Below are 13,440 nucleotides of genomic sequence, written 5' to 3'. Positions count from 1 at the left end.
GGGACAGGCTGATGAAGCAGGGAAGAGGCAGTCCCTTAGGTAACCCGGTCCCATGCCATGTAGGGCTTTAAAGGTGATGACCAACACCTTGAATTGGACCTGGAAGCAAACTGGTATCCAGTGCAGCTCGTGAAGCACAGGTGTTATATGTGCCCTTCTAGGGGCACCAAAAATAGCCCGCATGGCCGCATTTTGGACCAGCTAAAGCTTCTGGATAGTCTTCAAGGGTAGCCCCATGTAGAGCGCATTGCAATAGTCTATATGGGAGATAACAAGGGCATGAGTGACTGTCCGAAGTTATGATATGGAAGGGCTCTGAGGACCACAAAAATAAATGTTGGGGACACTTGTGGGCTGCAGGGTGCCCATTCTGGTGCTCTGGGGCTCCCAGAGTTGGGGGGGGGGGCAAGTCAGAACAGTCAAGGTGGTGGCCATGACATGCCCCCATTTTATGGGCTTCAGTTGTGTGGTTCTGCCTACCACCTTCACTTTTGCAAACACCCCTGCCTGTGTTAAACAAATCAACCCTCCCCCCAAAGCACAATATAAAGAATGCTATTATTCTACCTTATTAAGCAAACAAAGAAACAAACAGTGGCTTACAGCAATTTATGAACTCTGCCAACATCTCAGGACTTCAGCTTTTCCATGGGTTCCAAGCAAAATGCTGGTTTTAACCTATCACCCCCTATGACGTGGGCTCTACATACCGTATCTTGATAGTCCATCTCTTCGCTGGCCTGGTAGATTTTAAGACTCACTCATTCATTCATTCATTCATTCATTCATTCATTCATTCATTCATTCATTCATTCAATGTATATAGCTGCCCATCTCAAACCAGTGACTCTGGGCAGCTAATAATCTCTCCTCCCCACCCTCCACCCCCAGTCAGGGTGTGTGTGTATGTGATATGCATAAAAAACAGACAGAGCTTCAATTGCACCATTCTAGCCACCATCTTGATCTTTTGACCATACAGTGCAGACACCCCTACCCCAATTGTCCCCAATAAATGTAGGGGACATAACTTAGATACTTTTAGAAAGAATATGCTGCCTGGTGTGACTCTCAACTTCTTCCCTTTCACACTTCTGTTTATTTGTTAATTTTATCTTCCTATCTACTCAAGGTCCTTTTTTGTTGTTTTAGACTGCTGGGCTCTTTTTTACTAAATAGCAATGGGAAAATACTGTAGAACTTCCAACAAGGGCTTGCACAAAGGATCATCTTCCTACTCTCTGGGTTCAAAGATCCCCCAAATCCCCTTTTTTTCTGACCTTGCCTTTCTTTCTTTCACAAGATTTCTTCCAAGGAGAAAATAGCTCATGTCTTCCTTGCTGCGCTGACAGAAAAAGGAAACCACGTTTCCAGAGCATATACACTTCAGCACATCATGCTTATTCTGAAGGCCTCCAGTAATCAGAACTGAGTACATTGACAGCTTCTATGACTAGAAAACAACAGCCAGCAGGAACTGAGAGTCAGGCAAGCAGCTCCATAAAATCTTCCACTCTACCAACCAGCAAAGCAAATCTTAACTACTGTTTAATTAAATGTTATAGGCACATTATGAACAAAAGGAGCCACATGTCATCCACCTTGCGCAAGCATCTGCAAAGGGTAGGAAATATATACCCAAAGTCCCTTTTGTGTTTCCTTTCAAAGGGGTCGATGTGTATGGAGAGTAACCCTCAATGGCCCAGTTTGGCTTGCTCTATTGAGCAGGCCAGATCAACCGGCTTATCAGTTAATATTTGTCTGCAAAACGGAACAACTAGATGCTTGTTTAACATACACAGCGTTTGCACATTACAGGAATTGTGAAGAGCTACTGATGAGCATTACTAATTGCTCTCTCTACAGCTGAAATGACAAGATCTTTCTTTTTTCTTTTTTTTAAAAAAAGAGTGCTTCAGCATCTAGGATATAACTACTGAGATTTTAAAACAGATCCCACAAACTGTTTTAGTTTTTAATCTTTTCATTCCTAATGTCCAAATGGAATTGTGTCAGATGGTCGGTCCTTGTTTTTCTTCCAGCAGAATCTAGACAATCATTTCCTAGCTTTTATTCTCAAATAGCTGTTAAATAAAACCCTCATAATAACATACACTGTGCATCACTTAGTTCCAAAGGGCACGCCGTGTGCAGCATTCCCCCCGGAGTAGATTCACTCTATTGTACTAAAACCACTGGATTTGGATAGTGGAAAGTCAAATTCATAAATGCAAATGGCAGTGGCATCATGCCAACAAAACTCAGGGTGAAGGTACCAGTCAATACATTTGGAATAGTGGGTTGTGTGGGACAGAGGGACTCCCAGGTTTAAATTCCTGCTTAGGCGGGAAGCTCACTATCTTTTGCTGAACCTCCCTCACCTGCTTGTGATGAGGCCATACTCCATATTCAAGACTTTTATTGCTACTTTTATTTTGTTGTTTATTCGTTTAGTCGCTTCTGACTCTTCGTGACTTCATGGACCAGCCCACGCCAGAGCTTCCTGTCGGTTGTCAACACCCCCAGCTCCCCCAGGGACGAGTCCGTCACCTCTAGAATATCATCCATCCATCTTGCCCTTGGTCGGCCCCTCTTCCTTTTGCCTTCCACTCTCCCTAGCATCAGCATCTTCTCCAGGGTGTCCTGTCTTCTCATTATGTGGCCAAAGTATTTCAGTTTTGCCTTTAATATCATTCCCTCAAGTGAGCAGTCTGGCTTTATTTCCTGGAGGATGGACTGGTTGGATCTTCTTGCAGTCCAAGGCACTCTCAGAATTTTCCTCCAACACCACAGTTCAAAAGCATCGATCTTCCTTCGCTCAGCCTTCCTTATGGTCCAGCTCTCGCAGCCATATGTTACTACAGGGAACACCATTGCTTTAACTATGCGGGCCTTTGTTGTCAGTGTGATGTCTCTGCTCTTAACTATTTTATCGAGATTTGTCATTGCTCTTCTTCCAAGGATTAAGCGTCTTCTGATTTCCTGACTGCAGTCAGCATCTGCAGTAATCTTTGCACCTAGGAATACAAAGTCTTTCACTGCTTCTACATTTTCTCCCTCTATTTGCCAGTTATCAATCAAGCTGGTTGCCATAATCTTGGTTTTTTTGAGGTTTAGCTGCAAACCAGCTTTTGCACTTTCTTCTTTCACCTTCATCATAAGGCTCCTCAGTTCCTCTTCACTTTCAGCCATCAAGGTGGTATCATCTGCATATCTGAGATTGTTAATGTTTCTTCCAGAGATTTTAACTCCAGCCTTGGATTCCTCAAGGCCAGCTTGTCGCATGATGTGTTCTGCATACAAGTTGAATAGGTAGGGTGAGAGTATACAGCCCTGCCGTACTCCTTTCCCAATCTTAAACCAGTCTGTTGTTCCGTGGTCTGTTCTTACTGTTGCTACTTGGTCGTTATACAGATTCTTCAGGAGGCATACAAGATGACTTGGTATCCCCATACCACTAAGAACTTGCCACAATTTGTTATGGTCCACACAGTCAAAGGCTTTAGAATAGTCAATAAAACAGAAATAGATGTTTTTCTGAAACTCCCTGGCTTTTTCCATTATCCAGCGGATATTGGCAATTTGGTCTCTAGTTCCTCTGCCTTTTCTAAACCCAGCTTGTACGTCTGGCAATTCTCGCTCCATGAACTGCTGAAGTCTACCTTGCAGGATCTTGAGCATTACCTTACTGGCATGTGAAATGAGTGCCACTGTTCGATAGTTTGAACATTCTTTAGTGTTTCCCTTTTTTGGTATGGGGATATAAGTTGATTTTTTCCAGTCTGATGGCCATTCTTGTGTTTTCCAAATTTGCTGGCATATAGCATGCATTACCTTGACAGCATCATCTTGCAAGATTTTGAACAGTTCAGCTGGGATGCCGTCGTCTCCTGTTGCCTTGTTATTAGCAATGCTTCTTAAGGCCCACTCAACCTCACTCTTCAGGATGTCTGGCTCTAGCTCACCGACCACACCGTCAAAGCTATCCCCGATATTGTTATCCTTCCTATACAGGTTTTCTGTATATTCTTGCCACCTTTTCTTGATCTCTTCTTCTTCTGTTAGGTCCTTGCCATCTTTGTTTTTGATCATACCCATTTTTGCCTGGAATTTACCTCCGATGTTTCTAATTTTCTGGAAGAGGTCTCTTGTCCTTCCTATTCTATTGTCTTCTTCCACTTCCACGCATTGCTTGTTTAAAAATAATTCCTTATCTCTTCTGGCTAACCTCTGGAATTTTGCATTTAATTGGGCATATCTCCCCCTATCACTGTTGCCTTTTGCTTTCCTTCTTTCTTGGGCTACTTCTAGTGTCTCAGCAGACAGCCATTTTGCCTTCTTGGTTTTCTCTTTCTTTGGGATGTATTTTGTTGCCGCCTCCTGAACAATGCTGCCAACTTCTGTCCAGAGTTCTTCCGGGACCCTATCTACTAAGTCCAGTCCCTTAAATCTATTCTTCACCTCCACTGCATATTCCTTAGGAATATTAGTGAGCTCATATCTAGCTGATCTGTGGGTCTTCCCTAATCTCTTTAGTCTGATCCTAAATTGTGCAAGAAGAAGTTCGTGATCTGAACTACAGTCAGCTCCAGGCCTTGTTTTTACCGACTGTACAGATGTCCGCCACCTTTGGCTGCAAAGGATGTAATCAATCTGATTTCGGTGTTGTCCATCTGGTGAAGTCCATGTATAAGGCCGTCTCTTAGGTTGTTGGAAGAGAGTGTTTGTTATGCAGAGTGAATTGTCTTGGCAAAATTCTATCAGCCTGTGTCCTGCTTCGTTTTGTTCTCCCAGGCCATACTTACCTGTAATTCGAGGTGTCATTTGACTGCCCACCTTAGCATTCCAGTCTCCTGTGATGAAAATAACATCTCTTTTAGGCGTGTTGTCCAGTAGGTGCTGCAGATCCTCATAGAACTGCTCTACTTCAGCTTCTTCAGCATTTGTGGTTGGGGCGTATATTTGGATCACTGTGATGTTAGATGGCTTGCCCTGAATTCGAATTGAGATCATTCTATCATTTTTTGGGTTGTATCCAAGCACTGCTTTAGCCACTTTACTATTAATTATGAAGGCTACTCCATTTCTTCTGTGGTCCTCTTGTCCGCAGTAGTAGATCTGGTGGTCATTTGATGTGAAGTGGCCCATTCCAGTCCATTTCAGTTCACTGATGCCCAAAATGTCTATCTTTAATCTTGACATCTCACCAATAACCACATCCAATTTGCCCTGGCTCATAGATCTTACATTCCAGGTTCCGATGGTGTGTTGATCCTTAGAACATCGGATTCGCCGTTCACCACCAGCACCGTCGGCTGCTAGCCGTCCTTCCGGCTTTGAGCTAGCTGCGTCATCACGTCTGGGGCTAGTTGAGCTCATCCTCTGTTCCTCCCCAGTAGCATTTTGACCATCTTCCGACCTGGGGGTCTCATCTTCCGATGGTATACCGACATATCTCTGGTTGTACTGATCCATTTAGTTTTCACGGCAAGAATACTGAGGTGGGTTGCCATTACCTTCCCCAGGGATCGCATTTAGTCTGACCTCTCTGTCATGACCTTCCCGTCTTGGGTGGCCCTTCACGGTTTAGCTCATGGCATCATTGAGGTGCTCAAGCTCCAGCACCACGACAAGGTAACGATCCTTTGCTGAAGGCTACTTTTATTACTGGGGTTTTAATAGATTATTGCAATTATTTGGGCTGCTATGGATTTTTTTTTAATTTGCTTATCCACCATGGTGATTTTTATACTGTTTTATCTTTTGTTGTTGTTGTTTTCAGTAATATGTTTTAAGTGCCTGGCACACAGACAGGTTACTACTGATCAGGCTTGAAGTCCAACAGATGCTGTCAGGAGTCCATTCTGTAACGTATAAATATTGTAATCAATAAATGTACAAATGTCATCCTGAGTTAGAGGGACTGATGAAATGTAACAAAACAACTGCTTCTTTTATTTATGTAGAACAGTGTTTCTCAGCCTTGGCTATTTTTAAGATGTGTGGATTTCAACTCCCAGAATTCCCCAGCCAGGGAGGTGAAGCCCACACATCTTAAAGTGGCCAAGGTTGAGAAACACTGGTGTAGAATAACAGCATTACCATCTTTAAATGCAGATGCACTTCACATCTATCAGGTTATGCTGATTCAGAGTACAGGTGTTAACCTCCGAAGTTTCCAGAACCTTAGGAGGATCTATATACTTCATTGCCTGCTGACTTGAGCCTGCTTGACACAAGAGAAGAGAAGCTGCTCACACAGATGGAGCAAGGCTGGGGTTTTCTTGGCTTACCTCCAAGTCATGATCATCCTATTGATGGCCAGTCAGTTGAGGAAGTGAGGAAGTGCATTGCTCCTTCCTGACCGTTTATTGATAGGTTGCCATTCAATATCACAACTTCAAGTGGACTTTTATATGCCAGGGATTCCCATACTTTCACCCAAATCTGTTTCTTGTTTTTAAGGTGGGTTAGGTTTTGTCTCCTTAGGTTTCTTTCCCCAAATCTAAACTTCCATAAATCTCAGGAGTTCCTTGATTATGCCAGTAACTTCCTTTTGTTTGCTTGTGGTTTGATTTTGGGCATATCCTGATGGTAGCTACCAGCTGAGTTTGCTTTTAGAAGGAACTATTGCTGTTTACTGTAGCCTGTGATAAAAGGAACTTTATATTATCAATTAGTGTCATGTAGAGAAATTGCCTGCACTTTTTTTGCCAGTTCACATTCAACTTGATGAAGGAGAACTGTTTTGAATCTGTTTGCAAAGGAGACAAACATTTGGCAAAATTATCATGACTGGGAGATGTTCTTGCCCTTATTTAGCCATGAGAAGCAAAGGGGTATGTGTGGATTTCCTGCCATTCATTGTAAAATCTTCTCTCCAATTATCTGCAGCCTCCCTGGCTTCCCATATTTCAGCTAAATTTCAAGGGGATGCTTCTTGAGGGAATTCCTCACCCAAGGCTTTTTTCAGATTGTGAACTGCAGGCAGCCAAAGAGGCTTCAGTTTAATGGAAAATGTGTATAGTAGCAGAAAACATTAGCATACAGGTAGTCCTCACTTAACAACAGTAATTGGGACCAGAATTTCCATTGCTAAGTGATGCAGTTGTAAAGCACTTCACATGACTGCATTGCTTAGTGATGACAATACTGGCAGTCCTGCTTGCCATTGTTAAGTGAAGACCTCCTCACAACTTCCTGCTGGCTTCCAACAAACAAAGTCAATGGGGAAGCCTGCAGAAAGTCACAAGTCCTGGGTGGCTCACAAGTAAGCCAGTGGGCAGGTAAGTGGCTGCTGCAGTGTGGCATGAGTGTGGCTGGGCCAGGGGCGGCTGCTGCTAGGGGCAGGATGGTCCCCAGGATCTTGTACTCCATAGCCAGGCTCCTCAGGAGAAAAAGCAGTGGGAGCAGGAGTGACTTACAGGAGCAACTTGCAACCTTCCCTACCAACTTCCCCATTGACTTGGTTTGATCAAGTGACCATAGGATGATGCAACCATCCTCAGTGTGAGCCAGTTGCCAGGTGCCCAGATTGCAATCACATTACCATGGGGATGCTGGGACGGCTGGAACTTCAAGGATCATCATAAGTACCACTTGTTCAGCACCATCATAACTTCGAACAGTCACTGAACGAGTAGTCATTAACCAAGGACAACCTGTATTCATCTCCCTCTGTGATGGAATACCTTATAGTTCCTGGGAAAGCAGAGGAGGAAGCATGACAGAGTTACAGGAGAAAGCAGAGCTGTTACCAAAAAGATTCTGAGTCCAGGAGAGAGGGAGAATGTGAGATAGAGACTCAGAGTAACTCTGCCTTAATTACATTAGATACTGTATATGTTGAGCCAGAGAATTGGTTTGGCGAGCTTTCAAGATTCTATTACATCACCCCACTCTAATGTTCTTTTCCAAAAATCCAAGTGGTTCTTGTTTCCTGAATTTGCTAGCTACAAAGGACTTGACACTCTCAAACTATAAACTAAAGAGAGAGAGAGAGAGATGTGGAACAAATTGTCAAGCACTCGAAGAACAAAACAGAAAAATAGAAGCCCTTCTCACAAGAGAAGAATTGTGAATATCCTGAGCAATTGCTGGACAACATTTAGTTAGTCATTACTCTTAACTGCCATGTTGATGTTCCTTAAATTAAATATGGAAGTCTCCTTCCTAAACTCAGCAAGGAAGCCTATAGTGGCCTTGACACAAAACCAAATAAAGTATTTTCTCCCATCATGTCTTCTTTCTGTCAAACAAAGCAGATAATTGCTCTTCAATTTAATCCAATACGGCTTATATGCTGTTTTTTTTAATACTCCAGGATAGGAGGTATAATTTTTAGCTGATTTAGAAATATGAATAACTTGTATTTAAATGGTCCTAGATTTTCTATGAGATTTTGAAAAATCAACAACAATGTAAGAAGTTCCTCCACTCATACACTTGGGTGTTTATAAAATATTTCAGGAATGCAGAATGTGCATCTTCAGGAATGCAGGAGGTGATCATGCATCTTTACTGGAAATAGATGGCATTCTAGAATGGAGCATTCATTGACCAATTCCCAAGTGATTATGAGTGCAAGATGAAGGAATTAAGTTTGGCAAAGAAATTACCAGAACTGGTAAATATATCAGATAGTAAAAAAGGAATGTATCCATTCTGTTCAATAAGAAGTAGTTGAATGCAGCCCTTGCTTAGCCAATTTGAGGAAATATTGGAGTAATTTAAAATATGTAACTGAATTATAGGTAAAGGTAAAGGTTTCCCTTAACATTAAGTCCAGTCGTGTCTGACTCTAGGGGGCGGTGCTCATCTCCGTTTCTAAGCTGAAGAGCCGGCGTTTGTCCGTAGACACTTCCGTGGTCATATGGCTGGCATGACTACCTGGAATGCTGTTACCTGCCCGCCGAAGTGGTACCTATATTTTTTAAAAAATCTGAGAAAAGGGAGGATATACTGAAAACATGTATAATGAATGTAAGGTTTTCAGTTGCACATTTCCCTTTATAATACCACCACCCAAAAAGAGTTGGCTGAAAAATTACCCCTCCCCATCCTTACATTATTAGCCATGGCCCTCAGAAGCAGGATTTTTCTCAATGACAGTGATGCCCCCAGCTTCAAAAAGCTGCCCACCCCCGCATCACCCTGATGACCTGAGGATATTATTCATAACAGAGAGAAGGAAAGTAGAGTCACTGCCAGCCTTTTTGGGGAGCCAGCTCTGTCAAGATTTTTCCCTTCCTCTAATGATCATGAAACAGCCATTCACCAGCAGATGAAAAGACTGAAATCTTAAAGCATCAAGGATTGGTACTTGAGTATATTTATTTTCCTTTTCTTAACTCATTCTTTTTTGCTTCATGCTAGGTCTTCTAAGATTCTAAGTCTGAGGACAGGGATTCTCTCCCTCCCTCTTTCTCTAATTTGTACTGGGAGCATTTCCAGATGAAATACTAAATTCTAACTTGTAGTACCAGATGGCTGATTGCTTTAACAATCTGAAAAGAGGTCCTTCATACAATGTATGCACTATACATTTCAAAGTCCCTCTTTTAATGATTTCAGAAGCTCGATTTCTCATGCTTTTTCTTTCTCATATTGAGATTGAACTTCCAGCATCTTGTGTCACACAGAGACCTTCAAAAAATCAAGTTTGTTCGTTCTACCCATCTGATGTTTGCAATCAAACCTTATGAGCCTTAAAGAACAGGATGAATGGAGGTGGAGTTAATGTACAGATTGTTGTGAGGACGACACAGTATGCCTGAACAGTCTTCCGTGGAATGTTTCATATATGGTCAACATTCCTTGGACTCTCACATTATATGTAGGATTATATGGAGAGAGTTTGCCTTACTTTTCAACCAGCTCTATAGGACAAAACAAAAGTGGATCACTGTGCAAACCACAGTAGAACCTCCAGATCCTAACCTTGGCAACTTTAAGATCTGTGGACTTCAACTCCCAGCAAAGCTGGTTGGGGAATTATGGGAAACACTGCTCCAGATAATCAGGCTGACAGCTCTTATTATAGTGGGATCTCTGAATGCATTACTTTATTTCTGCAACATAATCAAATGGTTAGCTTTTAGTAATTTTCATGGGGAGACTAAAATTCTGGATTTGATACAACATTACAGGAGGGGCTAAACTTGGTAATTATTCCAATACTAGATGGACAATATTACCACTGGGGACCCAACATGATGGAACAAGGCTACTCATCCCCTTCCAGGAAGCAGTTCCAGGAAGAACTATGAGCTATATGATTTCATCTAAAATGTGACCACTTTGTAATATTTGACAAATGTGAATATTCCATAATGACTTTGGTAGCATCTTAAATGTATTGTGGCATAAATGTTCATGGATTACCACCCTATCATCAGCTTCACTTTTTAGAAAAAGGCACTTTCCAGTTGGTGGGAGAAGCAAAGAAATAGTCTGGAGTATGTTTCAGTTTGGGGAAAGAATAAAAATACTGAGTTTGGGCTACCATATCTGGGTGGCAAAAATCTGATTGGTCACTAGATGGCAGAATAGAGAGAAGAAAATTGGAATTATTTGCTGCCATCTTATAGCTTTGATTCTTATAGCCCAGAAATGGAAGCCCTGACTAAATTTTCTGCAACTTTAGCTGAATTAGAAGCTGTGAAAAATAAACTCTACTCCTTATAAGAAAAAGGGAGGACCCAAGTCCTTTGATTTCCAGGGCCTTTCAATAAAGACAAGGCAGGAAATTAGACAATGCAGAGCACTTTGATTTTTCTCACCCTTGTCTCAAGCACATCTTCTGAGCTGGGAAGAATACGAACAGAAATTTGGTTGGGGTGAGAGGGAACCAGATCTGTTCATGGCAGATGGCTGCTATGATAGATGGGGAATGTAGGACATAGAACTAAGTTCACAGGTTGAAAGTTCGGAGGTCTCAATTTCTCATCCTAGAAGCCTTCAGGGTCTACCCATCTAGGTTCCCCTTACACTCCCCCACCATATTAACCTTGGCATGGGAGAGAGAGAGGGCTTTTACAACCTGTGTGCATTATTGGAAAGTAAAAGAATGGAGAAGAGAAACAATGAGATAAATTCTATAAACATTTCTAGTATGTAGTTTTGAGGCTCATGGCTAGGGAAATCAGCTCCTCCTCCCTTATGGAGAGATAGACTAATCTCACAAGAGATGAATAATGCCTAACATTGCAAAAAATAATTAAAATAAAATAAAATAAAATAAAATAAAATAAAATAAAATAAAATAAAATAAAATAAAATAAAATAATGCTTAACTTTAAGTAATCACAGCTAAAATGGAAATCAGTTAAAATGGAAAGGAGATAAAAACAAAGAGCTGCCAAAAAGCCACATAAAAGACAGTATGTTGATCTGCCCCTTTATTTATTTATTTGTTTATTATTCAAATTTCTATCACCGCCCATCTCCCCCCAAAAAGGGGGACTCTGGGCGGTTTACAATAAAATTATCCTTTTAAAAGCATCAACATATAAAATTACAAAATAAACAACCAAAATACTAACATTATATATATAAATATAAAATCCAAGTGGGAGAGATTACATTCGGTAGGGAGGACTCTATGCCACCAGCCACCTCCAGGAAGAGCTATTGCCCTTCCCACCCCAGGCGAGGCAGCCGAGCCAGGTCTTCAAACCCTTCCAGAAGGTCGAGAGCGAAGGGGCCTGCCTCACCTCCGGGAGCAGAATGTTCCCAAGGGTGGGCGCCACTGCAGAGAAGGCCTGCCTCCTGGACCCTGCCAAGTGAAACTCCCTTGACGACGGGATCCGTAGCATGCCCTCTCTGCATGACTGGGTGGGACAGGCTGATGTTATGGGGATGAGAAGTCCCTCAGGTAACCTGGCCCCATGCCATGTAGGGCTTTAAAGGTCATAAATTTAGAGGAACTCTGCTGTAAAGAGTTCCATACAAATACACAATTTACTGAGCATGTACAGAAAACAAAAATACCAGAGACAAAAGACTTAACCACACAGAGTAACAGAAGTTAAGCTGAATGCATAATTCCTAGCTAGACTTGCTACTGATTGCTTAGAATGGCTGGTCTGAAGCTAAAGTTCCCTGTTCTCTTTCTGAGATTTTTGTTCCATCTTCCTGTAGATTTTCCTGTTATCTGGAGAACATGACTTCCTTTCTTTCCCTAGCCCCAATACCCAGCTTCTCTGAAGTTCAACTACTCTTGCTTTTCAAAAAGACAAACACTTTTTATCTCCATCATGGGGAGGAGCTGGGGTTATTTCCCTGTGTCCATGTGACAAAGGAACTGATGAGTGATGTGTATTCAGACTCAGGCACTGGCTGGCTGCTGGCTGGCTGTCAGTAAATGTAGCTGTGAGGGCTGGCCTGCCAATTAATTGCAGATACAACACCTGGTTATACTTATGATGCTCAGCCATAATAAGACTCTTCCTTGGTTTGGGGCTAGTAGGATATGTGAACCCAATTATTGTGATTTGTAAACATTATGATTGATGCCTAACTTCAACATGAGGACTGGAGAGAGTCCAGCTAGTGTAAAGGAGTGGAATTGGAGGACTAAAAATCTTGCCTTACCATGTTCAACCTTCCTGGGCTTCAGTTAGTTTTAAGTAAAGGGTTTTCATCTCAATAAAATGTATTTTAAAACAATGGAGTGTTTGTCTATAGTAAATACGGAAATATATAAAATGGAACCCTTTTTTATATACATAATTTTATTTTTTGGTTTAGTGGTTAAGGTGCTGGGCTAGAAACCAGGAGACTGTGAGTTCTAGTCCCGCATTAGGCATGAAAGCAGCTGGGTGACCTTGGGCCGGTCACTCTCTCTCAGCCCAGCTCACCTCAGGGTTGTTGTTGTGGGGAAAATAGGAGGAGGAAGGAGTATTAGGTATGTTTGCCACCTTGAGTTATTTATGTATATAAAAAAGGTGGGATAGAAAATAAATACAATACAATAAAATACAAAATTAAAGAAAGATAAAAACTAACATAAACTAATATAAAGAAAAGAAAGAAAAAAGAAAAAAAAGAAAAAAAGGAAGAGTCAAAGGTGCAAAAGTAAGAAAAGACAAGAAATATGAAGTAGCAGCTTCCAATTTTCTTTACAGCAGTTGTAAGTATAAAATTACCTCTTACTTTATGGTTACAACATTACCCACTTTTTTCTATAATCTATTTTTTCTGATCATCAAATCCATAAATCGTAAGTTCATTTTTTTCCTGCTTCACACAAAAAGTCTGTAATGGATTTCCAGTCAGCAATAAATGTAGATAATGTTTTTTCTCTAATCAAAGAAGTCAATTTAGCCATCTCAGCAAGTTCCATCATCCCACTAGTGGATCCAGTGGAAAGACTCGACTCTACCCACAATGGAGGAGTAGATGAAAATGAAACCCTTTCTTAAGGAATGGAAGCTTCTG

The sequence above is a fragment of the Candoia aspera genome, chromosome 1 (assembly GCF_035149785.1).
Source record: "Candoia aspera isolate rCanAsp1 chromosome 1, rCanAsp1.hap2, whole genome shotgun sequence".
Taxonomy (NCBI): domain Eukaryota; kingdom Metazoa; phylum Chordata; class Lepidosauria; order Squamata; family Boidae; genus Candoia; species Candoia aspera.
Note: the sequence above shows the minus strand (reverse complement) of the source record.